At 42.8% G+C, this 27,054-nt stretch overlaps 1 long non-coding RNA gene across 2 annotated transcripts in view; it reads left to right on the top strand.

Annotated features, from left to right (window-relative positions):
* LOC125893875 (uncharacterized) overlaps window positions 1-27,054 on the top strand; it is a 146,034-nt gene that overhangs the window by 1,494 nt on the left and 117,486 nt on the right. For both annotated transcript variants that reach the window (XR_007449933.1, XR_007449934.1), the window contains exon 2: window positions 118-507. This is a non-coding gene — a long non-coding RNA (uncharacterized LOC125893875). The remainder of the gene's footprint in view (window positions 1-117; window positions 508-27,054) is intronic.

A 27,054-nucleotide genomic window follows, 5' to 3' on the forward strand; every position in this document is an offset into this window, starting at 1 on the left:
CATATAATGTATTGTTTATTTTATTCTACTATTTTAAGCAATGGGCAAAATTGTTGCACTTACAATATGTCTTAACCACATTCTTTTTTTCTTGATTTCTCTGGGATCTGTCCCTAGGTGGATTTGAACACCAGATTAACCAGCAAAGCGTCTCTCCTGTTGGAGGTTAAGGAAAGAAAAAATATGTGGAAATCACATGGAAGATGTACACAGTCACCTATCAAGCGGCTTTTAAGACGCAGAGGAGGATTAAGAGACTGTGCAGTTTTTTTTTTCTTTTGGAGAAGGTGAAGACTCATCTCATAAGGATTTAAACTTCAGCAGCAGCAGTAGTGCCAGGCGGGATGCATTTTAGGCACACTTGGAAATCTGAAACTCATGGAGACACTTTGAGGATTATAAAAATGTGCAGTGTGCCTCTCTCCACAAGACAACATCCCCTGCAGCCCCCAAGTCGCTGGGATAGCAGGATATTGCATTTGTGATCCTCCTCGGCCCTCGGCATGGGTAGGTGATATTACTTTGTATTGGGATGTTGCCCCTGTTCAACCCCTTGTTTGCAGGCCTGTCCGGCTTACTTGGAAGCAAAAGTCACCAGCAGCACCCCCTACGCCCCTCCATTTATTTCCCAATATCACTTGAATCTCAACAGAGGCTGTGTTGCCTCAATATGTAATGGCACACTTGAGTTGATTCCAGTGCAAGCAAAATTCAAGATACATTGACTAAAAATACATACATACATGAGCTACATCTTTAAGAAGAGTCAACACTCTGGAGCATTCTCAAACAACTTCCTCTCCAACCTGTGGTAGTTTGGAGACACCATAACGTGATTATATCATTTACAGACCATCATGTCAGTCACTTGTCACTGCTCCCTGAGATGAAGTCAATAAAAGCAGTTTGCACGACAAATTGGGATTTAAAAAAAAAAAGTTTAGATACAGAAACTTTGCCACAGCCTGGGGGGTTTGTAAATGGACGACACAACTCTCAGGGTTGACTTTTCACACTTGAAGACAGTTGGCAACACACTTAGCCAATAAAGTGCCTCGGGTGCCTCATGAGCATGAACAAGTTTCAGAGTTTGTGGCGCCACATGACCACTGGCCTATTCCCTGCACATGTATAGTAGAATAATTAAATAATTTGATAGGGACAACTTATGACAATTTTTTCTTGGTATACACCCCTACTACATAAACCTTTGTCTTTTAATTAATGACAAGATTCAGTACATTTTCTTGACCGATCTGATGTTGTGTGCAACTTCACTGTGACATACGCAAAGTTTCTGTTTCAGCAGACTTGACACATGTGGTGCAGTCTGTTCGGCCTCTTCTTTTGCTCTTAATCAGTCCTTATGTTACATTTGCTTTGAGTTGTTGTGTGATGTAGACGTGTACAGCAGTTGCATTAATTGCCTGTTTCCTCAAAGTCCTTATTTCACCAGGGAGTTGTGGCTTTTAAACTGATTTATTTGTATTATGGCTGTTTTGATGCAGCAGTTAATATAGGCCAAGCTTGTTATAAATTTAGGAAATAAAGTCAGAAGAGGAGCAGGGAGCCCTCTTAACCTGTGCTTCCTATATGTGAGTGTGAGTCTCACTCCTTATCAGTGATGTCATTGAGAGCCAATGGGAGCGTGCGGTGGTACTCGTCGGCATCCAAACTCCTCCCTCTGGCGTCTGTGCATGGCAGTCCACATGGTTCTGCAGCATCACATTTTCACCATGCTGCTGCTCTGCTGCAGAGAGAGGCAGATATACAGAGATGTTGCTCTTGGCTGTGTGCGTTGATGTTAATCTAGCATGTCCGCTCAGAAATGGCTTGTTTATCACTGTAAGCATGTGCAAGGAAACGACGTGGGGAGTGAGGAGAGATGACATCTTTTTTTTTTTGGTTTACATTAATGGTTTGCCAAAAAATACATAAACACTTGTAACACTGGATTGAAGAGAATGTAAGGAAACAACGCACAGGCCGATGAAGATGAATGATCAAAGCTCAGCCAAGTAAAAGATTTCTCTTTTTTTTGGGGCAGTAAATTAACACATGGTTTCATAGGCTGAATTATAGAAAATAAACCCTAAAAGACTACCTTAATTCAGCCCAAAACAGGTCAAGGAAAAGAATGTAAGGATACTTTTATCTTAACGGCAATTAAGCCACACTTGTTAACCGTAAAGCTTTAAGACTCGGGGAGGAAAAACAGCGTTCAGCCACCTCCTGCAGCTCTTGCGGAACAGGCTGAGGTCGCAGTCTGGATCAGTGGGAATGTGGGTCAGTCAACGCTGTGACACACAGGTGGGACAGATGTAGGTCAGTGGTGGAGTATGGGTGCTGATGAGTCATGCATATACAGGAAGCAGGGACAGGGGATGCAGGAAAGAGAGGGAGAGAGTGCAGTGCGTCTCATCTTGACCTCATCCTTGACTTAAGTTCTGCTTGAGCAACTCTTGGATTTCCGACTGCAAGCGTGGGAGCTTTATATAAGATTTATACACGTGTGGCCTTTTCATTTAACGTATAAGTCGATGCAGCACTCTTTAAACTGAGTCCTGCTTGTTACATTTGGCGCTCCCCAACTACCCTGCCCTACCATTTACCTATGCTACTGTGGATTACAAGTGTGTACATTCAATCCAGTACCCAGTTAATGAACTTGCAAGTAAAACAGAAACATCAGCTTTAGCATAACTAATCATTGTGACAGGCCCAGCGCTGAGCTCTTAATAGGCATTGCGCAGGCATGGTTTCCGCTACAATACAGCATGCACCACTGTGTGTAGCTTAATTACATTGCTTATCTGTAATGCTATTATCAAGTACAGTGCAGTTTTCATAACATTTGCCATTCGCTGGACGCTTTATGAGAGAATACTTTTTTTTTTGTTGTGCAGACGTCCCAGTGGGAGTTGAGCCACTAAACCTAATCCAGAGTTACATGGGACAACATTTGCACAGCAATCTGCGGCATCTTCCAGCTCTGAAGTCTCAATATCCCTCTAAGCTGGAATGCTCATTAAAACGGGCAATGGTTTCACACCATCTCTTTCTCTGCAGCATATGCACAACTAAATCTGTGTCACCATAATCTCTCATCCCATCTGTATTTGCTATTACACTAATATAAAGTACTTTATTCTTTTATTTCCCCTGGTGAAGTCTGATTAGGAACACAAAGCATATTACAGTGTTGGAGCAAAGTGGCACATTAACACCAATGCTACACATGTCAGTGTGCTCTAGTCGCTATTATTCTTTTCTAGATATGTTTCTGTGATGCATGGCATGTTCGTGAGCTGGCCTGATGTTTGGCAAAGTGCATTAGACTAGAATACAACATTAGGCCTAGAATAACTAATCACTACTGTAAGCCTAATTCTCTCAGACATCCTGTGGTCAGCCTCAGGAAAGCTATCAGGGTTAGTTCATTGCATGTAGCTTGTGGGCATTACATATGATACATTTATGTGCAGTAGTTTTTCTGGGTCATCAAGCAACAAAATGACAACAAATACCAGTTAAGGTCTAATCTGTTTTTGCAGCGTTTGGTACTTGTTACACTGCTGACCCATTACCGTTTATTGTGCTTTAGTGAATTTGCACTCTGAAATGTGATGTTTGATGCTCTGATACAAAGACAGATGGACAAATAAATTTGGAGCTGGATCTTGAAAAGTGGAACAGCAGCTCAAACAGATTTTGTATGTGTTATGTGCTTTGAGAAAAAAATAAAGATAAAAAAAAAAGAGAGAAATTAATAAAGATGTGTACTCAAACGTGACTGCGGTAATAATTCTGTTTAATTTCCCCCAACAGCTGAATTTAGGTTTATGCTCCCTTTGTGCATATCATATCAGCGAGCTTTACAGTACAGTACAGTAAATTATAGTGCAGTAAAACATTAGGCCCCACCATTACTAATCATGACGACAGCCCTAATTCTCCGAGCTACAGGCATTCTGTGGTCATCCTGTTGCAAACTATCAGAGCTTAGTTTTACCACTCAGTGCCTGTAGCCGCGAGATAAGTTAACGTGCTCCGCTGGCATGCTAATACATACCCGCACTGGGGGGAACGGGAATAAATTATTTCTTTATGACTGCGCACAAGGCAGAGCGTTTGAAGGAGGGGAGGGGGGAGGGAGGGGGAGATAGAGAGGGAACATAGGGAGATGAAGCAAGGAGAAGAAGACGTGGGGTAAATGATGGGCAGGAAACAAAAGGAGGGATGAGAGGGAAGTGGGAACGAAAGAGGAAAAGGACAAGACTGATAGTAAGCTTTACAGTATCTCTCATTCTCTCACCATGATGGAGTGGGTTAGTCATTTTATTTCTGAGTGGTGCTGAATTTATAGAAAACACAGTCCTCCAGAGCTTCCTTATTCTTAGAGCCAGTAAGAATAGTAGCTGAAAAGCTTTTTTCCCAGATAGATAACATTTGAATGAGCTTATGAACAACACAAGGTTTGCAACAGCCAATAATAGCAACCATTCAGCCTGCATCCACCACTGTATGACCTTTTTGAGGGATTTTGTCCCAGTTTGAAATATCCAAATCACGTATTGAGAAATAGCCGGCGGATAATGTTAAATAATGGCGCAAGAACTGAAACCCAACTAAAAACATTGTTAGTGCTTTTAGTGCGGCGAGGCAACGATTTAGATCTCCGAGGGAAAATGAGTACAGGACTTTGTCATGTGGGTTGCCATTTACTTACGTTACGTTTGGGTTTAAATGTTAATGTCTTGCTTTTGCTCCACATTGTGTGCTTACACTTTTCCGCCCGCTGCACATTCGCCCTCTGGGATGTTAGTGAAGTCAAAACCGAAGGGCAGACAATAGCACGACAAATCAGTCGGAAAACCCATAAAGGTAAGCACCAAATCAAAATTCACTGGATGGGAGCTCACATGTTGTGTTGCGCAGCAGGTCTAACTGCTTGTGAAGATATTGCTTTCTTCTCCTCCCTGGCCCAGGTGTAGATATATAGGGACACAATTTCCAATAAGAGCTTTAGCCAGTTGTCTGTCTATTACAGGTCAACTTATTACCTCCATAAATGCACAGCATGTTGCTGTCTGGGGATGGACTGATAATCCCTCTAAAGACTGGGGTTTTATCAAAGCTAAATCTGCTCCTCACACAAACACACACACTCACACACACACACACACACACACACACACACACACACACACACACACACAAGGAGAGCCATGCATCAGGAATACCCACATAGGAACACAGTGAGCAAGTACACACAGACACACATATGAAGATGCCTGGCAGACAGACAGACACACGCATGTAAAGACCAGGATTTTATCACAGACAAATCTGTTATTGTCTGGCAGTTAGGAGATTAAGAAGCAGCCATTTTATTGACACAAACATATACACACACCCTGTGTCATTAGAGGATGAACACTGGCTTGCATACTGAGGGCGCAGTGCTGTTAAGTGATACCAGTGCTGCTCAGCTTTACTACTGTGATTCACTGTGGTTTAATACTGTGATAAAGACATCATTTTGGTGACAGCTTTTATTGTGGGCACTTACTTCTGTTGTGGCATCACACTTTTAATAACTCTCCTTTCACTCACAGATTGTATAGGTGGCAGTCTCGTTGTTTTGTTCGCCCATAATGGCTATGTTTATCCACGCTAGCTACCAATTCTTTTTTTGCACTGCTTTAGTCCTGCATAGAAGCATAAGAAGTTGTTTTTAAAGACTGAACCCAACTGCCCCTGTTGCGTTTTATGCCAGAAACCACTGGCACCAAACTTTCTACCACACTCCCCTGCTCCAGTTGCCTTCACTTTCCATCAGCGATTTCTGAATCCTGTGTAACAGAATCTGTGAAAAGGTTTCCATACACCCGTTTGCCAAATAGCAATTTGGTTAATGTGCGGCAAACAGTTCAGAACATCGACTTAGAATATGGTCATGCTTGTGCCTGTGCCTGTGCCCCCTCACAAGCTCAGTTTTTGTGAGGTTTTCCAAAGATCTCAAAGAATCCATTTGAATTGATTTAGTCTGTTCACACACTGTATGCACAAGTCCGATCTCAGATGCAAGGCCTTTTTTTGTTTCTTTGGTCTTCAGCGGACGAATTCGGATAAATCGGAAATAGTTTTTCCTGAATGTCTGCCATGTTTACCAGTTTGAAAAACAGAAGCAAGGAAGGTTCATGCTGTTGTGTCTTCATAAAGGAAAGAACTCTCGCGCCTAATTGAAATGAAATGTGTCTCAGAGCTAATTGATGTGTGCTGGTGTCAGACCACAATGAGCAAAGAGAAGCTATAGAGAGCAAAGTTGCCATTAATGGAGACCTAACCTGACCATCACCTTGGACGAGAATTAACGAATGGTTGGACTGTCAAGTCTTGTGTGGGAGTACATGACCTGGCTATGTCACTGCTTTTCTCCATAAGTAGTTATTCCTCTGACCCTTATGTTGCAAAAACAAACATGTTTAAGCACAGACTACGATCTGTCAAGACTCCCACAGTAGGAGGATTAGGATAGCTGCCCTTAGCTCTTGGCTTGTTGTGTTTGGTTGACCCCCCCGCCTGCCCCACACTAAAACTTGTGGCTCCGCTCCTTTCTTCTCCACTGATGCAGGTGTGTGGGAGGTGGTGTAGCCGATGACGGCTCTGGCATCGCATAGGGGCTGCGTCTAGGGTGAATTCCCTGCTGTGGTGTCATGCCCACCACCTACATGGGCGCTACCCTTTGGACTGTGTCGTTGCTAATTGTTGTGAGTTCTTGGACTGTTCTTGGGGGCTGCCTCCATCATACCCTGACTAATACTGCTGTGGATGTTGCATCTCCTTTGCTATGTGTTTGAAGTGGCATTGAAGTTGCATAGCAGGAGCTGTCCTTGACTGTCCTGGGCAGCTTACTTTTGCATCCAGACTTTTAGGCCTCATTTACACCAAAAGATGCGATGCGTTCGCGTAGCGCTCGTGAAGCGGTCTACAAGCGTAGCGGCAGCAGAAGTGTATTCACACCAAAACTGCTTGGGGAATTAATATTTAGCACTACAAATGGATAAGTACATGAAACATGTGCCTGTCAGGTCTCGCTTGGTCAAGGGGGAGATGTCTACGGTGGCTGAGAGAGGTCACAACACATGCAAACTCGTGTTTTTTGTTGAATACAAAAAATCGGTGTCTCTTCTATTTTTGAGCTTGCTTGCGTAAGCAGCGCGACTTGAGCAGCACGTAGAATGGATGTGGTGTGAATGCTCAAGTAAACAGCAACCGTTCGCGAGCGCTACGTGAACACATCGCTTGTGGTGTAAATGAGGCCTTATACTCCAATGTTTCCATTCTAACTCAAACTAGTGCAGCTAATTTTTCCAGGTTATATATAAAGGCTGAGATGAGACAAGACAGAAGAGGGGTACTTTTATCCTCTTTCTACTTGTAAACAAATCGATAGTAATGTTGTGTCATCCTCTCCACATTTCTGGCAACCACAAAGTAATGTTTCTCCGCAACATATAGCAACCTGCCTGAACTGTCAGACACAACCCAGTTAAGCACAAAACTAAAGTGTCTGCCAGCCGCAGTCAGTAAACTGAGAGGGAAATTAAAGCCTTCCAGTTCTGTTTGAAGCCGGCTTCCTCTGATTTCCAGAGAACGTGTACTATTTTGACAGTAATTATTTAAAATATTTACTTTGCAAAACAAAAAAAGATCACAGCGAAATAGCAAATATTTCATAAAGGGATAAAAGCACAGGAGAGTGACTGAGAATTTACAGTGATGTAAAACCATAAGGGGATGCAATAAATGAGCACAAACTCCAATCCTGCTGCCCTGGAAGTGTCACTTTGGAAATGTTTTTCCATCTCTCCCCTTCTTTTTTTAGATGATACAATACAATGCCATATTTTTGTTATCACTTATTTAATTATATCAAGCAGAGTGAATTCATTATCCCTCGAACAGCTTGGAAAACTAAATGCAAAAACATGTCTTTAAAGTTGATGTGGCACTGGCCCACTAGTATAATGCTAATCCGTGGTAATGTGGCTATTCGAGGGCTTAGAGCTGTTTTTCTGGAGGTATTGCGATGAGCTGTAATCTTGTTCAGATATAGCTGTCAGATTATAGTGAGGTGACATATCAGTATTAAACAGGAAGCATTTTGACATGAATACCTGCAATGTTTTCTTGTATGTATTCATGTGATGCTGTGCACTATAGGCTTGCCACGGTTGGGACAGTGATAGTCGAACAAGGTAATCCAAAATCTGATCTCGTGTCATATCTTTTTTTTTTTTTTTTTTTTTTTTTTTTTTGCAAAACACCTTGTCAGAACTGTGTACTATGGTTGACTAGTGCTGAATCAGATCTGTTTTGATGGAGATATCTTTTAGCCTAGCTGGATATGGTGTGATAAATCAGATTATGTCCTGTAACACTAGCTGAGATATCAGACTTTAAACTGTCCCAGTCTCTGCCTTTGTGGGTATAACACACCCTTTACTTCCTTTGTGTGTACTTACAAACAACTCTGCATTCGGAAATATGACATTTTTTAATACCGATATTACAGTGTGGGATGAAGATCTCTGCATCCTCTGGCTCGTTGCTGTGTCTGTCCCTTGATCAGATAACTGATCACATGAAAAGACAGCCAGTGATAGCGGCCTGACAACACCCAGACCGAGACAACGTGTCTACTGGACCAGGATTTGTTTGAATGTGTTCATAGGTGTTGCTTTGTAGTCTCACATAGCCAGACTGATCTCATGCTGGGCCAGCGCTGGAGAAAGGTCTGGCTCTGGGTTATTTGTATATCTTTAAACCAATCACAACTATCTCAGGCCAGGATGGAATGACGGTGCCCATGCAAAACAGTGTCAGGAGGGAACTTGTTGTGGTTGAACATGGAGAGGTGAGCCCTGGTATTAAAATGGCTGTTTCCTGCAAAAGACAATGCCACATGAAACATTAAAAGATGTTTTAACGTGCAGGTTGCTAGTTCGGAGGTTGTCGTTGATGTTTCTCATATGCTACTAAAACAAAGTGTGGAGATCTGTGTGAAGTCTGGTTATGTGAGACTAAATTCACATATTGATGGGGATTTTGAAAACGGTAACAAGTGGCCAGTGACAGGCTTATATCATGGATGCATTGTAAGATCTGGAAACCAGACTCCTAGATGGCGCCCATTAAGTCCAATGAGAATTGCTTGCCTGATGCAAATGGCAAAAAAATTTCTAGCTTCCGGGTTTACTGCAGGGACATATGGCCCAATGAAAAGGTGCAGTAGTGTTTCTTCCGTTTGCTCTGTCACAAGTTCCCACTCGGCTTGTAGACTTTTTATTGTGATGATGTCACACATTTTTAAAATTGCTTTTCTCTGCTTGAGTAAAGTTTTAATAATATAAAACCTCCATGGATCAAAAATTCATAATAGAGAGAGTCATAATTGACCTTGCAGTTCAAGGCGTCCCATCAACTGTTTTAGAGATGTCTTTTTACATAAATGGTGGTCTATGTGGAAAATGCTTTTTTGGGTTTAAAGGGATAGTGCACCCAAAAATGAAAATTCACTCGTTATCTACTCACCCATATGCCGATGGAGGCTCAGGTGAAGTTTTAGAGTCCTCACAACACTTCTGGAGATCCAAGGGGAGAGGAGGTAGCAACCCAACTCCACCTAATGGAGGCTTACGGCGCCCCAGATTCAAACGTCCAAAAACACATAATTGAGACCACAAAATATCTCCAGCGCGGTGCCCAGAGAGGCAGTCAGAGCTACAGGCTACAATGAGGCTTAAAAGAGAGTTCAAATGACGTTTTTCCAAACAACTTTTTATGTCGGGGCTTCAGGACACTTGGATCACTACGGACGAGCAGTATGGAGATATTCTGTGGTTTCAATTATGTGTTTTTAGATGTTTGAATCCGGGCGCTGTAAGCCTCCATTAGGTGGAGTTGTGTTGCTATCTCCTCTCCCCTTGGATCTCCGCAAGGGATGTGAGGACTCTAAAACTTCACCCTCGGCATAATGGTGAGTAGATAATGGGTGAATTTTCATTTTTGGGTGCACTATCCCTTTAAGGGGATTTTTTGCTGCAATACCATGATTGGCCACTAGGAAAAATTGGGAGCAAGAATAAGCAAAGTTCCTGGGGGCATGATTTATAGTCACAGTCTACATCCTGCGATCCAGATTAGCTGGTTTAAGACCTCAGTCTGAGACTCTTGTTTTGTGACCTCTTGATATGGACACTGGCCGATCCTAACCTCCTTCTCTTTTCAGTTCCTCATTTTGCTAACATCATGATGATGTAACAGCATACCGTAAAATGACTCAAACTTTATCAGTAATTACTTCACTCTTCTTTTCAAAATCTGCATCAGACATCATCCATGTCTGGGAATCTTCATATACAGGCGCGCCATTTATAACCACGTGATGGTAAATGTAAAAAAAGTTGTGTTTCCTGGAGGCAGATTATGCCTCAGACTATGAAAGCCTTCCCGCTAAGAGTATCTGCACTGACACGATTTTCCAGTCCAGTGCGACGCATAATCTGAGTGCCTGGAAATGGGCTGAATAAGCCCAAGTAAATGCCCCGCTTTCAATAATGTAGCAGTTCCAGCCTGTATGCTGAATACGGCTGGATACGGGCCTAATTTTTTATAAATTATGGCAAAACACAGTGAAGTTGGTGTTTGAATTTAATTTTAGAGCACTTCAAATTAATGTCTAATATATACACATACATATATGCATGTACTGTAATTGTTATTTTCACCTACAGTAATCCTTTGCTTATTCGTCCCATTTGTACAAGGTTAAAAATCCAGATTGCAATTTAAAGCCAAGGCTTTTTATAGACAATATAAAAGATCCAGCAGAGAATAAAGGCTGACATATTTCTTTTTAGGTCTTTTCATATGAGGTCAATGCATAATCTCTGGTGGGAATGTGGCTGAATAAGGCCAAGTCATGCCCTGCTCTTATTATTATGCATCTAATTATTATGCATCAGCCGTTAGCTATTCTGTCGTGTGCTGCGTTGCCAGTGCCGGTTCACAAGGTCAAATTCATGGTACTTGTAAATGTCCTTGCTGAATAGAAGAGATTCTGACTCAAACTGTGTGTACTGTATGTGTGTGTGTGACTCACTGACAATTTTGGGCATTGAAATTACCACACAAACACACACACATGCATTCCCAGCCCACACACAGTGTTTGGTAGACTATAGCCTGTGGCAATGTTCACAACACCTCAACATTAAGCCACCGCTCTTATTAAGAGTAACCAACCAGTGCTGAATCACAGTGGACACAGTTTCCCGTCCCGACAAGGTCAATGCGTCATCTTCAGCGGAGAAATGAGCTGAGTAAGCATGAGTCATGCTTTCAATTATGCATTAGCCTGTTAGCCTACACTCTCTGACAGACAGGCAGTGTTAGCTTTCAGATAGCTGTCAGAGGGTAGACTTACAAGTGACCCTGCAATCAGTCGGCATGTTATCCTCGCTCGGACACCAGAAAACGGAGAGTATTGTACGAACACGTACTGTCTGCTTAGTCATTACCCATCATACTAATTTACGTCTTAAATGGACACCTCTCATGTAACTGCTGCAGCTATGTTACGTTCAGGCTAATAACTTGTTAACAGGACTAATTTGCTCTTCTTCTAAATTGAAGTGGCCCCATGTAAACACCTTAATTGGCCTACAGGGAATTAAGAATGTTCACATGCAACTCAATTGTCCATTAATATGACTCATTTACTTTTATTCCAAATTACCTGCCTGCACATCACCACCTCAGGCAGCCTGGAGGAACCTGACCGGCCTCACTCTGGCTCAAATTAAATTCAGATTAATTTGAATATTCTTTCTCATGCAAAGTTAATCCCTGTGCACCAAGTCAGACTACTTTGCAGTTGGGTTGGGTAGATAATCCACTTCCAGCCTCGACAGTATGCATATGTGTGAGTGTGCAAGTGTTTAATGTGCATCAGTGGTTTCTGTGTTCATTTGTGAGCCTCTCTTTTTCCTGTTGTTTGTTGTTTGTGTGTGTGTGTGTGTGTGTGTGTGTGTGTGTTTCTCTGCGCTGCTGCTGTTGTTTGTATTCACAGATAGACAGAAGCTGCTTTACCAGCGACTAAGTACGCTCTCTGATGTCCTCAGCTGTGTGTGGTAATGAGTGCTGCTGACACAGTGAGCTGTGGCCACTCAGACACACAGATATTCATGAAAGCATGCACGCACAAGGTCGCTTGCAGAAAGGTGTTTCAGCACCCTCCTCCTCCATTTTACCCCAGTTCTTACTATCTGTTTGTTAATTCCATCTTTCTTTTCCCCTCGCCTTCCTCTCCTCTCTGCCTCTCTGTCTCCTCCTCTGACTTAATTTTTCTATCTGCTTTCCGCTATCACATGCTCGCACAGTGAGATGCTGTTGTGCCACGGTAGACAGTGAGAGCACCGAGCCAGCCTCCTCCTCAGTTCACCGACAGTTCACTCGGCTCCACGCTGACAGAAATGATGCTTGACAGAAATGCAAATTTGACAATGACAAGCAACCGTGGCCGCCACAAATGTTAACATTACTCCTCAAAAAACTTCAGGTACCAATTTGCATTCACTTGAAAGGGCAACTCCAGACTTTTAGACAAGGGTCTGTATTATTCTTGTCTCAGAGGAACTCGGTATCTGGTAGTCTGGTAGACTGATAGTACGCTGTCATTTTCGCTGACTCAACTGTCCCACGAGCTTCCAAAGGGATCTAAAAATAAAGTCAGAGCTTGTGAAAGCAAAAACATCTCATTTGATGAAAATGTCACACTAAGTGGCTTCATCAGAGTGCATTCTGGGACGTACAGTCTCAGCAGAAGTTAGAGTCGTCCCTTTGTAATGTCCTTGTAAGAACTCTATTAATCCAACAAAGTTGACTGTTTGCTGCAGGCATCTTTTACAGTGTGGATGGCTGGTAATCTGGTTGGCTGACAGGCTGGTTTACAGCCTGTTTCACAGTCTCAAGCTAAAAGAGAGTGTGGAGGAAAGACAAGTTGTCCTTGTCATGTGGAGTATTTCTTTTCTCTGTTGGACTGTGCCCTTGCAAGCATGTACGAATCCCTGCTGAGTTATGCACTCTCTATCAGTCTGTGTGTATGTCTCTCTCATCATCTCGAGCTCTCACTCATGCACCCTACTTGCGTTACCTCCTCTGTCACTTTTTCTCTTTTTCTCTCCCCTCTAGTTACACTTTGACTTTCTTCCCTCCTGCCTCTCTCTCTGTTTTTCTCCCTCTTTGTTTCATGCTGGTATGCATTGCTGTCTTTCAGTATTTGCAAGTTTCCTTGCGCCAATGCGGCCCGCCTGTCACAGTTGGGATGCCTGTCTGTCTTTTTCTCTCTCCTTCACTATATATCTTGATCTCTGGCTGCCTTTCTGGCTGGCTGCGTATCTGTTTCTATTCCTCTGTCTCTCTTTGCGTTTCTGGCTGTGTGTCTCTGTCTGCCTCTTCCTCCCACTCTCTACCTCTCTCGGTCTGCATTACCGCATTAAAGATGCTCAAATGTCTTCTTACCACTGATGTTTTTTTTATTCCTGTTTTTCTCTCTTTCTGGTTCCTTACGTGAGATGCTACATTTCTCTATGTCCATAATGGCTTGTTGATCAGCCCTTCTGTTTTTGCAGGTGTGCACTGCTTCTGTCACTCCCTGTCTGAGTCACTGTTTTTGAGAGTCACATGTGTTCATCTGATCTCTGTGAGAGTTTGCTGCTACTGAAGCTTCCACTCCTCAGATTACCTCTGACTTTGCATTGGAAGGATGCAACCTAACCTCAAGAATAAATGTTGGCACTGTAAGTTTCCGCAAACCACGGATATGTAACACTAGTCTGTTATTAATTAAATGAGCCTGCACTTATATAACGCCTTTCTAGTCATCTTACCACTCAAAGCGTCACATTCACCCATTCACACACACATTCACACACTGGTGGCCGAGGCGACCATACAAGGTATCACCTGCTACTCAGTTTTTAACACACTCACACACCAATGGAACAGCTATTGGCAGCAAATTGGGGTTCAGTTTCTTGCTCAAGGACACTTTGACATGTAGAGTGGAGGAGCTGGGGATTGAACTGCTCATCTTTTGATTGGTGGATGACCCGCTCTACCTCTGAGTCACATCCAGATTAGCCTAAATTAGCAGATGTGTTGAAACCTTATAGCCCTTTCTAAATTGGAATTGTGCAAATTTGCAGGAAAGCCCAATCAGTCTTCGTTCAGCATTGGCAGTATAAAAACAAAATCAGGGAGTGCAGCAAAATCCCGCCTGCCTACTTTTGTTCATACAGAATGCACCTTTTTCGGGGCAGTGTTGGGCGTGAGCAAGTAACAAAACATGTAGCTCAGCGTGTGACGTAATCAGTGACATGGAAGGGAAGCTGCAGCTGGTCAGTCCTTCAGCGATTCTCTCATAAGATTGCCCGTCCTTCACCGTTCCGGTTAATGGCCTCGTTGTTTGTGAGGGCAAAGAGGGCGCACAATTCCTTGTCTCCCCAGTTGCTCATCTTTACAGTGTCTTTCAGGTTTCCCTCTTGCTACTAGCTGCTCGCTAATTCCTGCTATCAGCTGTTTCCTGTTTATCCACAGCTCCTCCCAAAAGTCTTCAACAGCCCGTCCCGTGGTGGAAGGGCGCCTCATTCTTTTCGCCAATATGTTTATCCCTACACGGCGGAAAATTTGGCACCTCGGATCAACTCGCCAGTCCAGGTCTGTGTGTCTAAACGCTCGCAGCTTGCAGGCAAAACGGCCCAACATTCGCCGAAAATCTGGCAGTGTAAAAGGAGCTTATGTGTGTCTTTGTTTCAACAGCACCATGATTTATGTGTGGTTATGTTTAGGCACAAAAACTACTTGGTTATAGTTTGGGAAAAAATCATGATTCGGCTTAAAATACCTGGTTTTGTCACTGCAACCACAATTAGGAATGCCCCACTATCTCACTAAACAACATCCGAATTTCATGCCACATGTGATGTTTAGCTAAAAAGCCTCAATTTTGGCACCAAAACCATCCTGTTTTGTTTTGGTCTGCTGCTTGGTAGTCATCTCGCCCAGGTTTCACACCATCCACCATCCCTCCACCTCCCGTAGACAAAGTCAGCTCATGTACATGTAATCTGATCTACGTCACTTCAGAAATGTTGATAGCCTACGAATGGAATGTACAAATGTTAGACATCCAAGGTTTGCAGGAACACACAATGCCAACACTTTCTATTGCCGACTCGGCTGAAGGATAGTGATTTATAACTTATCTAAATGAGTCTTGGATTACTTTGCTCATTCTTTGGGCTACCATACTTGTTAAATTGCACCGGTAATGGCAAAGAAAGATTAAACCAGGATTCCGGAGTTGGGAATGGTACTCTAATTGTTATGTAGTCTATAGCAGATTGTAATTTTAAACACATCATTCTTAAAGTCGCAGCTTGCTGACTTTAACCTGGCTCTGTGCACAAGAACTAATCCTGCTATTATATCTACATTACTGGGAGTAAAAACACACTTATACAGTTAAGTCTGTAGCCAACTTTTACAGTGTTGAAGCAACTCCTTTTTTATGATCTGCCTCCCCCACAGATCAGTTGATATGATGGAAATCAGGTGTACCTAAGATCTCAATGGACGAAGTGTGATGGAGTGTGTTTTTGCTTTGCCGTTGTGTATCCCAGCTGGTTTGTGTCCCTCCCTTGATGTCCGTGTGTGCGATGTATCTGCCTGTGCATTTGCGCCCCTGTATGTCTGTTTATCTCCATGTCTGTGTTTATCTGTGCTTGTCACATGTGTATACAGTATGTGCTCGCCTTTACACAAAGCGTGCAGATTCACCCGTACTGCACTGTCGAGCTACTGAATGCGTCTGTGTTTATGTGAAGTTTCCTTGTCAACCCATCCAGTTGTTGACATGGAATTTCCTTTCAACAATCCAAACCATTGGAGCCATTGTCTCAATCTGGGGAGCCATAAAACTCAATTTCCCATGGAGGAGTAGTCGGTGGTGGTGGTGGGGTGGCGGGGTTATTTTGAAGTCCAAATGTTCTTATCTCATGCACTATTAAGCGAGGCAGTGGGGTGTGTGGGTAACGTGGTTTAGAGTCCGTCTGTCACAGCCTCGGGGTATGTTGCTTCATGTGCGCACACAGACACACTTGCACACATTTGAACGTATGCATATGCATAAACACACATAAAAAAACAGACTGTAACACACATGCGCACCTCTTTCACTCATTCACCCATTAACACACACACACATGCACACCGCCTCAGGGCTCTACAGCTCCGGTCCTATACAGCCTTGGCGCAGGTCAGAGGGGTCGACTGAGACTCTCACTTCATTAATCACATCTGGGAAAGTATAGCTGTTTTTTTATGTACATGTCTCCATATGCATTTACCCTTTATTCAACTTTGACTTGAGGGTAACGTATGGACCTAAAGCTGTCTTTTATTCATTTGGATTGATCGAATGGAACTGAGAGAGCAGCACATATGTATGAACATCTGTTTCCTAATATGTGGCTGTGATCGTTGAGATTTAATGTGATATTGCTTACATTTATATTCTCACCCAGAATCAGTCAAGATTTTTATTGAATTGTTTTTGTTTTGCTGTAATTAAAGACATGACTATCCTTTTATTTATTTATTTTTTAAAGTTCTTCTTTAGTGCTTATTTTCATAAGGTTGCCGAGCTTTAGAAACAGCCTTCTAAGTACTTTTGTAGGCAAATGCCCTTCAGGATCAATTAATATATGGACATAATTTAGAATAATGTCATGTAGGCGCATGAAAACAGCCGCACTATAAGTTTAAGCCTAGACACAGACATAAACACAAACATGTGGCATGTGGAACGGCAATAGCTGTCACCAGCAGAGTAATTAAAAGTGATGGATTACAAACATCGCAGTGGGTTGTTGATGTTAAGAATGTCAATGATTCTTTTTGCCACGGTATACTGTTGTGTGTTTACGTGTGTGTGTGTGTGTGTGTGTGTGTGTGTGTGTGTGTGTGCACCTGATTGACACTGTGCCAGGGGCAGGAAGTGACAGGACTCAGTCTTAATTGTTCCAGGTAAGTTGATGTGTCTGAGTCCTCGCTGACATGTGGGATCACGTTCGTCGGTCATTCCGAGAAAAAAACAAAAAAACAAAAATCAGAACAGCAGATTGGCTGACGCCTGATGCTCGGAGCAGCTCCTCATTTTGGTGAAATATTTTGACTTTTCAGCACGCAAATATCCATGAAAGCCCATAAGCACTTAATCTCCAGTCTAAGCTGCCCTCAGGGGGATTTGTGTTTCCTGTCACTTCTCATTGTATTTGTTGAAAGTGATTTTATTTGTGCAACATATATAAACAACAATGGAGAGCTTTGATTTGACTTTTTTCCCCCTACAAACTATGACACAGGACTCTCCATTCATCAGGGCTCCGATCATCAATTTTCAAAGTACTTCAAAATCTCTTTAAACGCATAATAACTGAAAACACAAATTGACCTTTGACAGTGCTTATCGAGGCCACACAGTTATGATTTATACAGAATCAGAATCAGAATCAGAAATACTTTATTGATCCCCGAGGGGAAATTATTTATGTTACAGGTGCTCCTTGCAAGAGAGGAAAGATACGTGAAAATATAAGAAATATAAACAATAGTATTTACAAATATATAGTTAAATAAACAGGAATTATTAACAAACATAAATAAATAAATAATATATATATATATATATATATATATATATATATATATATATATATATATATATAGTAAGCCGAACAAGATTATTTACACAAACAGAATATATACAGTCAGGGTGAAATGGGGTTATTGCACAAGTTAAATTAGATTATTGCAGCGTGTGGAAAAGTCTCAGGGCCACTCAGAGGGAGGAGCTGTACACTTTGATGGCCACAGGCAGGAATGATTTCCTGTGGCGCTCAGTGGTACAGCTTGGTGGTATGAGTCTCCCACTGAAAGTACTCTTGTGCCTGACCAGCACATGGTGGAGTGGGTGTGAGACATTGTCCAAGATAGTTCGTAGCTTAGACAGCGTCCTCCTCTCTGACACCACCATCAGAGAGTCACACTACGTTCCCACAACGTCACTGGCCTTGCGGATCAGTTTGTTGAGTCTGTTGGCGTCCGCCACCCTCAGCCTGCTGCCCCAGCACACAACAGCATAGAGGATAGCACTGGCACCACAGACTCATAGAAAATCCTGAGCATAGTCCGGCAGATGTTGAAGGACCTCAGTCGCCTCAGAAAATAGAGACGGCTCTGGCCCTTCCTGTAGAGAGGTTAGTGTTTTTAGCCCAGTCCAGTTTATTGTCAGTGTGTACCTCCAGGTACTTGTAGTCCTCTACAATGTCCACATTGACCCCCTGGATGGAAACAGGGATCACCGGTGTCTTGGTCCTCCTCAGATCCACAGCCAGTTCCTTTGTCTTTGCCACGTTGAGCTGCAGATGGTTCTGCTCACACCATGTGACAAAGTTATCCAAAACAGCCCTGTACTCATTCTCATCACCCTTCGTGATACATCCAACTATAGCAGAGTCATCAGAAAACTTCTGAAGATGGCAAGTCTCAGTACAATAGCTGAAGTCTGTGGTGTAGAGGGTGAAGAGGAAGGGAGAGAGGACAGTCCCCTGCGGGGCCCCGGTATTGCTGACCACTCTGTCTGACACACAGCGTTGCAAGCGCACATACTGTGGTCTGCCAGTCAAGTAGTCTACAATCCAGGACACCAGGGGGGCATCCACCTGCATTGCTGTCAGCTTGTCACCCAGTAGAGCTGGACACATGTAACACAATGGCGTGGACATCTATTATTACATTACCCCCACATCAGTCACAGCACGCTGCGCTCATTCATAGGCCGGATCCTGGATATGCGTGATCTGATTAAAGATATGAATGGCGTAGAAGCATTAACACCATGTTAGTAGTGACTGCACTTACAAACACATGCTGTCATCACCCACCTTAAGCCTGAGAGAGATACCTGAGAGAGGCTTTGGCAGAGCAGTGCTGAGCAGTGCGAGGTGTTATCAAAATGCCTGCAGTGAAACTGATGTCACACTGTGTTTATTGTTGTGTGTGGTGTGCATGTGTGCATGTGTGCATGTGTGTGTTTTGCCCTTGACTGTTGGCTGTGTGTGTGTGTGTGTGAGAGAGAGAGAGAAAAAGGTGAGATCCATTGGAGTAAAAGTTAAAGATTAGCCTCAGTGAGCGCGGCCCATTTTGCACAAAACTACTTTTTTTCTCCTCAAATTCCCTGACTTTGGTACACACACACACACAGAATGCATGATGTCAGTTGGACTGCAGGCACCAAACTAACACCTCTCAGTAGTTCACTCTAGTTGGCCAACATCAGGTGTTTCTCGCACAAAGTGGCTGTTTGTGTGTGTGTGTGTGTGTGTGTGTGTGTGTGTGTGTGTGACAGAAAGAGAGAGAGCGAGAGGAAGGGAGTATTTGTGTCCCTTTGTGTGCGTGCCAGGAGAAGTGATGTTTGATGTGTGTGTGTGTGTGTGTGTGTGTGTGTGCTTATGTGAGGGTGACAGTGGGTGTGGGGTGTATTTGTGTCAGCACGATCAACATGGAAGCAGGGGAGAGAGGAAGTGAAGGATGTCTGAGCATATGCGAGTGTGCCGTACATGTGTGTGCATGTGTTTCCCATGTGGACATATTTAATCCAAACAGTATGCTAACTGTGCTGCAGAGGAGTTAAAGGGGGGGGAAAAAAAGGCGTTCACTCTGCATTAGTGGCCCCCTTGTGGTTAACACTATACAACATTTTATCTGCTTGGCAAACTCACAGTAAAATACATGCAGCTGAAGTGTTACCTGCAGGGGTCATTCATCAGCGATCAGGCATCCTCTTGATGTGATTCTCTAACCTGCTGCCTTCAGCCTGAGCTCATTCAAAAACTCTGGACTTTAACCAACTGAGCCTCAAAAGTTCTAGTCAGTTCTTTTTTTTTTTACTTTTATTTCCAGGTTATCCAGGACTGTGTTTTTTGGACCGTCACACAAAACACTCGCGCACACTTCATGCTTTTGCTGAGTGAGTAACACAGAGAATGACAGACTGTGTGTGAAGTGCTAAGTGAGCAGAAGACTCTACGACAGCCTCTCGCAGCGTTCGCCAACAGCATGTTGCCTTGGCAGGAGAACTGTCCTTTTTGCACAGCAAGTGGTACCACTGATCAAATGTGTTTGTGTGTCTGTGTCTGCGTGTGTGTATGTGTGTGTGTGTGTGAGACCACTGCAGTTCTTCAGTTCTCAGTTTGTTCTGAACACCAAGTTGAGTCTGAGGATGCGAGTGGCTGTCTGCTCTGATAGTGACAGAATGAGCGTGGTATTCTCGCATGTGTGTGTTGTCACCGCTGTCTGTGCGTGTATTCGTGCATTTTTAACATGGAAGCGTTGCGCCCCGCTGATCACAACAAGTTAACGTCCACATCAGAGAGGCTCCAGATAGAGTTTGTGTTGAGATCTCGTATCAGCATGCCATTTAAACTCATCTGTCAGGTGCTGGGGGAGACGGACATCTTTGCATACAGGCAATTGGTACACACCACAGCACTTATCTCCATTACTCAAACAGCACGAGGAGGTGAGCAAAATCTTCTGACAGACCAGTGAACTCTAAAGTGGGTTTATCAACAAAGCACTTAGCGGCGGTGAGGAGGAGGAGGACGAGGAGGAGGAGGAGGAGAGCAGCGAGACGAACAGTTGAAAGTAGCAATAGGGGTCTTTTCTAGTTGAAAGTTTACCTGAGAGTGAGCTTCGGATCAAGGCCCAGCTGGCTGACTCTCAGCTGACCCAAGTAAAGGGGAAAAAAAAGATAGAAAACACATCAGTTTTAAACTTGGGGAAGTTATACTCAGAGACTTCAGAGACAGAGAGGTAGGGGTGAGAAAGAGGGAGTGGGTAAGGAGTATCAGTGAGATGATGAGTCAGAGGGACTTTTATCTTTGCCATAATATTTGTACCCATCCATGTCACATGTTCCTTTCCTGTTTTCTTACTGTTCACGATCCAGAAAAAGGAGAAATGAAAATTCATCCCTTGCAAAATATTACGCCATGTTTTGTCTGAAGGATTCCATCCAGCAAACTAGAAGAATAAAAAACATGTGGGTGAGTCATGATGTTGGATGACCTCACGGTGAGCCAGGTGAGATGAGGAACCGATATGCAGTGCGCGAGTTATACTCAGCTCTCACTGTGACTTTAATTAACCACCTTTCAGCCTCATCACAATTTTGTAATACTATCCCAAGCTATTTTGATATGACCCGACAAGCCAGACTGTTCAATTAATTAAGCCCCAAAGTTGCAATCGCAGCCAAATTTTCAAGGATGTCCCAAGGCTGCTTATATCATGGAAATTTCTTTCACCACAGTTTTCTAAATTTGGATGAGCCGGCCTAATTAGAGGTTGAATTTGGTTGCATATCTTTGGCTGCACCACTGTGTGTTTTTTTTTTTTTTTCTTTACGTAAAGCACACCACAGGGCTGGCTTGATATCTCAGCAGAATTAAGTGCATACCATCACAAGTGTTGATGCAGCTTACAGGCCTGAATGTTCTTCCTGCCACTCTTCATTTCATGCTATGAAATATTTGATAATATGTTTGAGGAAAACAACCTAGCTGTCATGATTTTGGGACAAAAATAAAGCAAAAAGAGAAGACTAGTGTGCTGTTTCCCTTTTCTGAGCAAAAGAAGGGTATAATAATTTTATCTTTTTTAATCATGGCTTTATTTAACCTTAAATGCAGAAACAAGAAAGCTGAATTTAGATAATACCACCACTGTGATCTCTGACCACAGCTGCCTAAAAGCTACAGTCGGTAACTTTTATAAAAATGACTTTGTGTCATATTTGCTGAAACTGTCACTTTATTCTAAAAAACATACATGAGACAGACAACCAATCAGAGGTGAGGAGTCTCTAACACACAGCTGTTAACTGACCCTTTGCTAAGTCCCGCCACCTGACGCAGAGTGGCCAATCATAACGTAGCATCAGACTGGCTGTGCTCCATTGACTCTGATGCAATCGTTTCAGATTTCCTTTATTTTCAGGCTGGTTTAGTGGATTTGGAGCTAAATGTTGTGCCTGGGGCACGTCTTGTATTAATGATACTCATTACCTGGAGAGGGTGGAAAAAAGATATACATTTCTTCTCTGTTCCAAAACCAAAATCAAACCCTGAAAAGTGTAGGGTTAGCTAGCTAGCTACTGAAGATACAGCCTACTGAATGTACACATGCTGCTTTTGCTTTGTAATGATTATAACAGTGAAAAAAAGACCGACCCTGCTGTACAGGAACCAGTGAAGGGAAGCAGGGAAACTTTGCTGATATTCAACCAGCTGTGTGTCATCGCAGTGTGCACAGATGAATGTTGTTTGAGATCCCTGCCCGTCCGGCAGCAGAGGTCTGGGTTCTGGCAGCAGCGGCACGGGGGCGAAGCCAAACACCGTTCATCTGCACACACTGCAATGCCACACAGTTGGTTTAATATGGGCGAAGTTTCCCTTTATATTCATTGTCATCTGTGGCGATCAGCAGTGATGTGGTGGTTCACTTTTACACTGTGATCTGTAGCCTATAGTTGGGCTTTAGCTTCTAACTATCTTTGTCTTTTTAATCTGTTGTTGCTGCTGAGTCAGTTTGACATCCTGGATATATCCTTCAAGTGCAATTTGGAACTGGGTCTCACCCTGAAGTCGTCAAAATCCGGCACTTGCGGCTTGAGAAACCAACGAAAAAAGGCGTCCTTTAATGTCGGCATGAAACGCAGCTGGTTGCCGTTACAGTTTAACGCCACCTGGCGGCGCCAAGGCGAAATGGGTGTGGGTGGGAGGGGAGGTCGATGGGTCCAACAAACACCGACTTTCACCCAAGAGAGCGGTGTTCGCATACCATAAGATTCTAAAGCCAAACCCTGTTCTTTTTTTCCTAAACCTACCCACGTGCTTTTGTTGTTGAAGGAAAAAAAACATCAATTCACAGTGTTGTACCAATGTAGTGCGTTTATTTTGAAAGAGACTGGAAACAGTAAATTTCCTGTGAAAACTTTAGTGTATTTTGAAAGAAGACAATACATGTAACAGGCAGAACTTGACATGGAATGTCAACAACCAGCACACCCAGGGTACGTTGCACGTAGTATGTGGACATGGAAAGTGTGTGACCAAATGTCAATATGTGACGCTCGCCCGCTGATCATGAACTGTGGTCAAATTGTTAATCAAGGCTGCGCTGATTAAATATGAAAATTCTCTTACTGCACTGCATTTTCTCATTTTACAGCTAAACAGTACACTGAAATATGTTTCTGCAAACATTTGAGGTGAGAAAAAAGCAGCGCAGTCACTGACTCCTGTTCCATATTTTATCAGTGCTGCCTAGTTCAAACGTTTGACCATAGTTCATGCATTGGATTTACTTGATTGACAGCTGCTTTAGAAACTCCTCGGCTCTGATTTGTTGTTTTCTTCAACATGCAGTAAGGGCAATAGACATGCTAGAAGGCAATAGAGTAGACAGAGGAGTATGATTTTTTTCCACAGATTATCTGTCTCATTTAGTGCTGTTTGACTAGAGTGACAGATTCAGCAAATGTGGAAAAAAATTATTTGAATAAAAGTGACCAACCACAGCTTTAATGTCTACATCTGTTGTATAAAAATACATCTATAAAATACCATAAGAATGGTGTCTACATGCCTTATAAGCATCATTATGTGAAGTCAGTCTCATGGGATGTTACTTTCCACTTACAAAGTATCTGCATTGCCAAAAGCAAAGAGCCTGAAGTTGAGCCCATTAAATGGATCCAAGTTTTCCTCAGGCCTCTTTTCTGTCCAGCAGGGTTTCATGAGGGTATATTTCACTGACTCACTGGCACAGCTGAGCAGGGAAATCCTTCTCTTCACGGTCTAGTTGGGATGACTGATGCAAATATGCTGCTGCTGAGTCCAGACACTGACACCATCATCACACTGACCCAGTTAGAGACAGAGAGAGAGAGAGAGAGAGAGAGAGAGAGAGGGAGAGAAAGAAAGAGAGAGGTTCCAAGCCATTTGTGACTTACATTTATTTTTGTGACTCCACATGTTTTTAAGTAGTTTCCGAGACCATTAAAGCTTCGAGCCGTGCATGGCAGCTCTGTGATGTGGGAAGGAAGAGGAGATATATTTCAGGATGTGTATATACTGAGTGACTGGACATTTTTCTGGACATGCAAGAAAGATAGGGAGCAGCTTCAGATCATTTGTGATGTGCACTGAGGGTTTTTCCCCTGCGCTGTACTTTCCTGGATGACACATACTGTAGCTGTAAGCTATGCATGCGAGTTCTGTGCTGGACATCTTTCTGACATTAAAGCAACGGTTGGATTTGTAACATTACTGGGATTTTTATTTTTTGTTAAACTCATTTGTCTTTAAGTGTTTGAGCTATGCACACAGGGACATATGTTAGGTTCAGGGGGCTTTCCTGGATATGTGCATGCTTTTGTGTACATTAGAGGTCTTCACAGGTCCAACATGACTGATGTGAACCCTAATGGACTCAGAAAATGTGTTCTGAGATGCAATCTGAATTGATTTTTCAAAACCTGACTGGTTTTTGCTCAAGATATTTCATAAGCATGTCTAAGAAGAGAGAGACACGAGACCAAAGATGCAAATTTGCGATTGCTTTGCCTTAGTCTGCCTCTGATTGGCCTATGCCTGGTTTCCACTTACGTATGTGACTGGTGTCAGTAGATCCATAAATATACGGATGATGCTTCTAGTGTCCAGCACAAGGAAGTTAATTTCTTTACGGACTGATCGAAACCTGATAGGAACTTCCTGTAGCCTTGACAATCAACACAGGCAACTGAATTGAGGAAAATAGCCTGTTAGCCAGTTAGCAGCCTGTTGGCTAAGCTAGCGCACTGTCGTACAGTCTCTCCGAAATCCACCGCAAAAGATTTTTTTTTTTAAAGTCTTAAGAAAATTCCATACAGAAATATTACAGAGGGGAGGAGTTGAATATCACAGAGATTTCCATAGGAATGAATGGACTTCAGGTTGCAACGTCTCCGTACATATATGTAAATGGAAACGAGGTGTTACCCTGACATTTTTACCCTAACCCAAACCTAACCAACCCCTCTCCTCTTGCCTAAACCCAACCAACCCAACCATCAAAGACAGAGAGAGTACCAACCAATCAGAGGGAGAGTAGGGCGGGCTATGCCTTCAATATCCTAGGAAATGCAACTTTGCGTTCAGGACAGATCTTGTTCTCAGTTTTATTTTCTGGACCAAAGGTAACAATTAAATTTGCTTCTAAAATGCTGTTCTACTGTTACAAATATTTGTCACATTTATACCCATCTTGCTCTATGTAATCTTTAATAATGTTTCAGATTCATTTTTTTCATTATTTTATTATACTGTCACTTATTTTGTAGTTGTTGTCGTGATGTGAGCTGCAGTAACACCTTCGTTTCTCTGGCTCACTGTACATTTTTACACTGCTTCGACCCCAAATCACTGGTGCTGCTGCTCAATGTTTTTTTTTCATGTTACTTTTGCTCTTGTAATCTGATCCTAAATCAGCCTGATTATGCAAGGTTCACACACAGAGTTTATGCGTTTCTCTCGTGATCAGCGCTAATCTCAGATCCACTTGGGTACAACACAAAATGATAAACAGACCCAAGACCTGAGATAATAGCAGATTTTGGACATGATTGACCCCCAATAGAACGTGGACCTGAACCTGTATGGGTCCTTGGTCACTGGGTTTCAGGTCCTAGGGTCCAGGTAGACCTGTGAAGACCTCAAGGGAATGTGTGTATTACTGTTTATAATGAGCAACTTTGCATTGAAATAATACTAAACAAGATAAACATTGTGATCCATATGTGATCCAAAGTTTGACAAAAGTGCAAAACTGAAAAGATAGAAAAAAATCAACACACAGGTTTAACACTTTATGCTGTGTTTTTATTCAGCATGTCATGAATGATGCATCGTGTTTCAGGAACTGTAGACGATGTCCATCCTGTCTGTCTTAGGACAGACACTCTCCTCACCTTCCTGCACTAATGAGCACTCACTTGAACTCACAACAAATGCTTGACATGTCTTCTCTAAGCCAGTGGTTCCTACTTTGCGTGTCACAGTCCAAAAATGGGTCATGAGTCCATTGTGAATGGACTGCAAGTGACTTGTGAGTATGTCAAGTTTGTAAAAAAAACAGTACAGTGAATTTCCAGCACAGAGCTTTCATTTTGAAGTGCCGTTTCCTGCTGTAGAGTGAGTGACTAATGACCAGCCACTGAACAGAGACAGCAAACCAGCTCGACGACATGGCCAAATGCAAGTATAATGCTGAATATATTAAACTGTGTGGACCTTGGACTAATGACTAAGGGGAAATCTTTACCCTGTGGCTGGCTCAGATGAGAGCCACTGCTCTAAACTATTAACCCTCTCGATTGTCACTTATTAATGCCATCAGAGTCATTCTTTTCAGTATGAGCACTGTGCAGGGATTGCAATCACATAAACATAAATGTCTTTTAAATGCACTAAAAGTCACGTGACCCTCTCTGTCACCTGTGTAGGGTTAGGCTAACTGTTCTTGTTTGTATTCCATGTGAGCGGTGCCAGCCTTACTGCTCGTTAACCTTTCTTAATACGACCTGCATGTATTAATAACACTCAGCAGGAAAGGTCAATCGATGTAAGTGTGCATGTGTGTGTTTGTGTAATTGTTTGTGTTGCTGGGAATGCTTATGCAAGCTATAAGTGGCTGGGTATAGACGATATATGAGCTTGTCATGAACTGGTGAGGGTAAATTGAATTTAATAATTAACCAGGACTGATGGTTTGATGTTGCAGTGCGGTTATGTGTCCTGGGCTGCAGGGGAAAAATCT

The sequence above is a fragment of the Epinephelus fuscoguttatus genome, linkage group LG8, assembly GCF_011397635.1.
Source record: "Epinephelus fuscoguttatus linkage group LG8, E.fuscoguttatus.final_Chr_v1".
NCBI lineage: Eukaryota > Metazoa > Chordata > Actinopteri > Perciformes > Serranidae > Epinephelus > Epinephelus fuscoguttatus.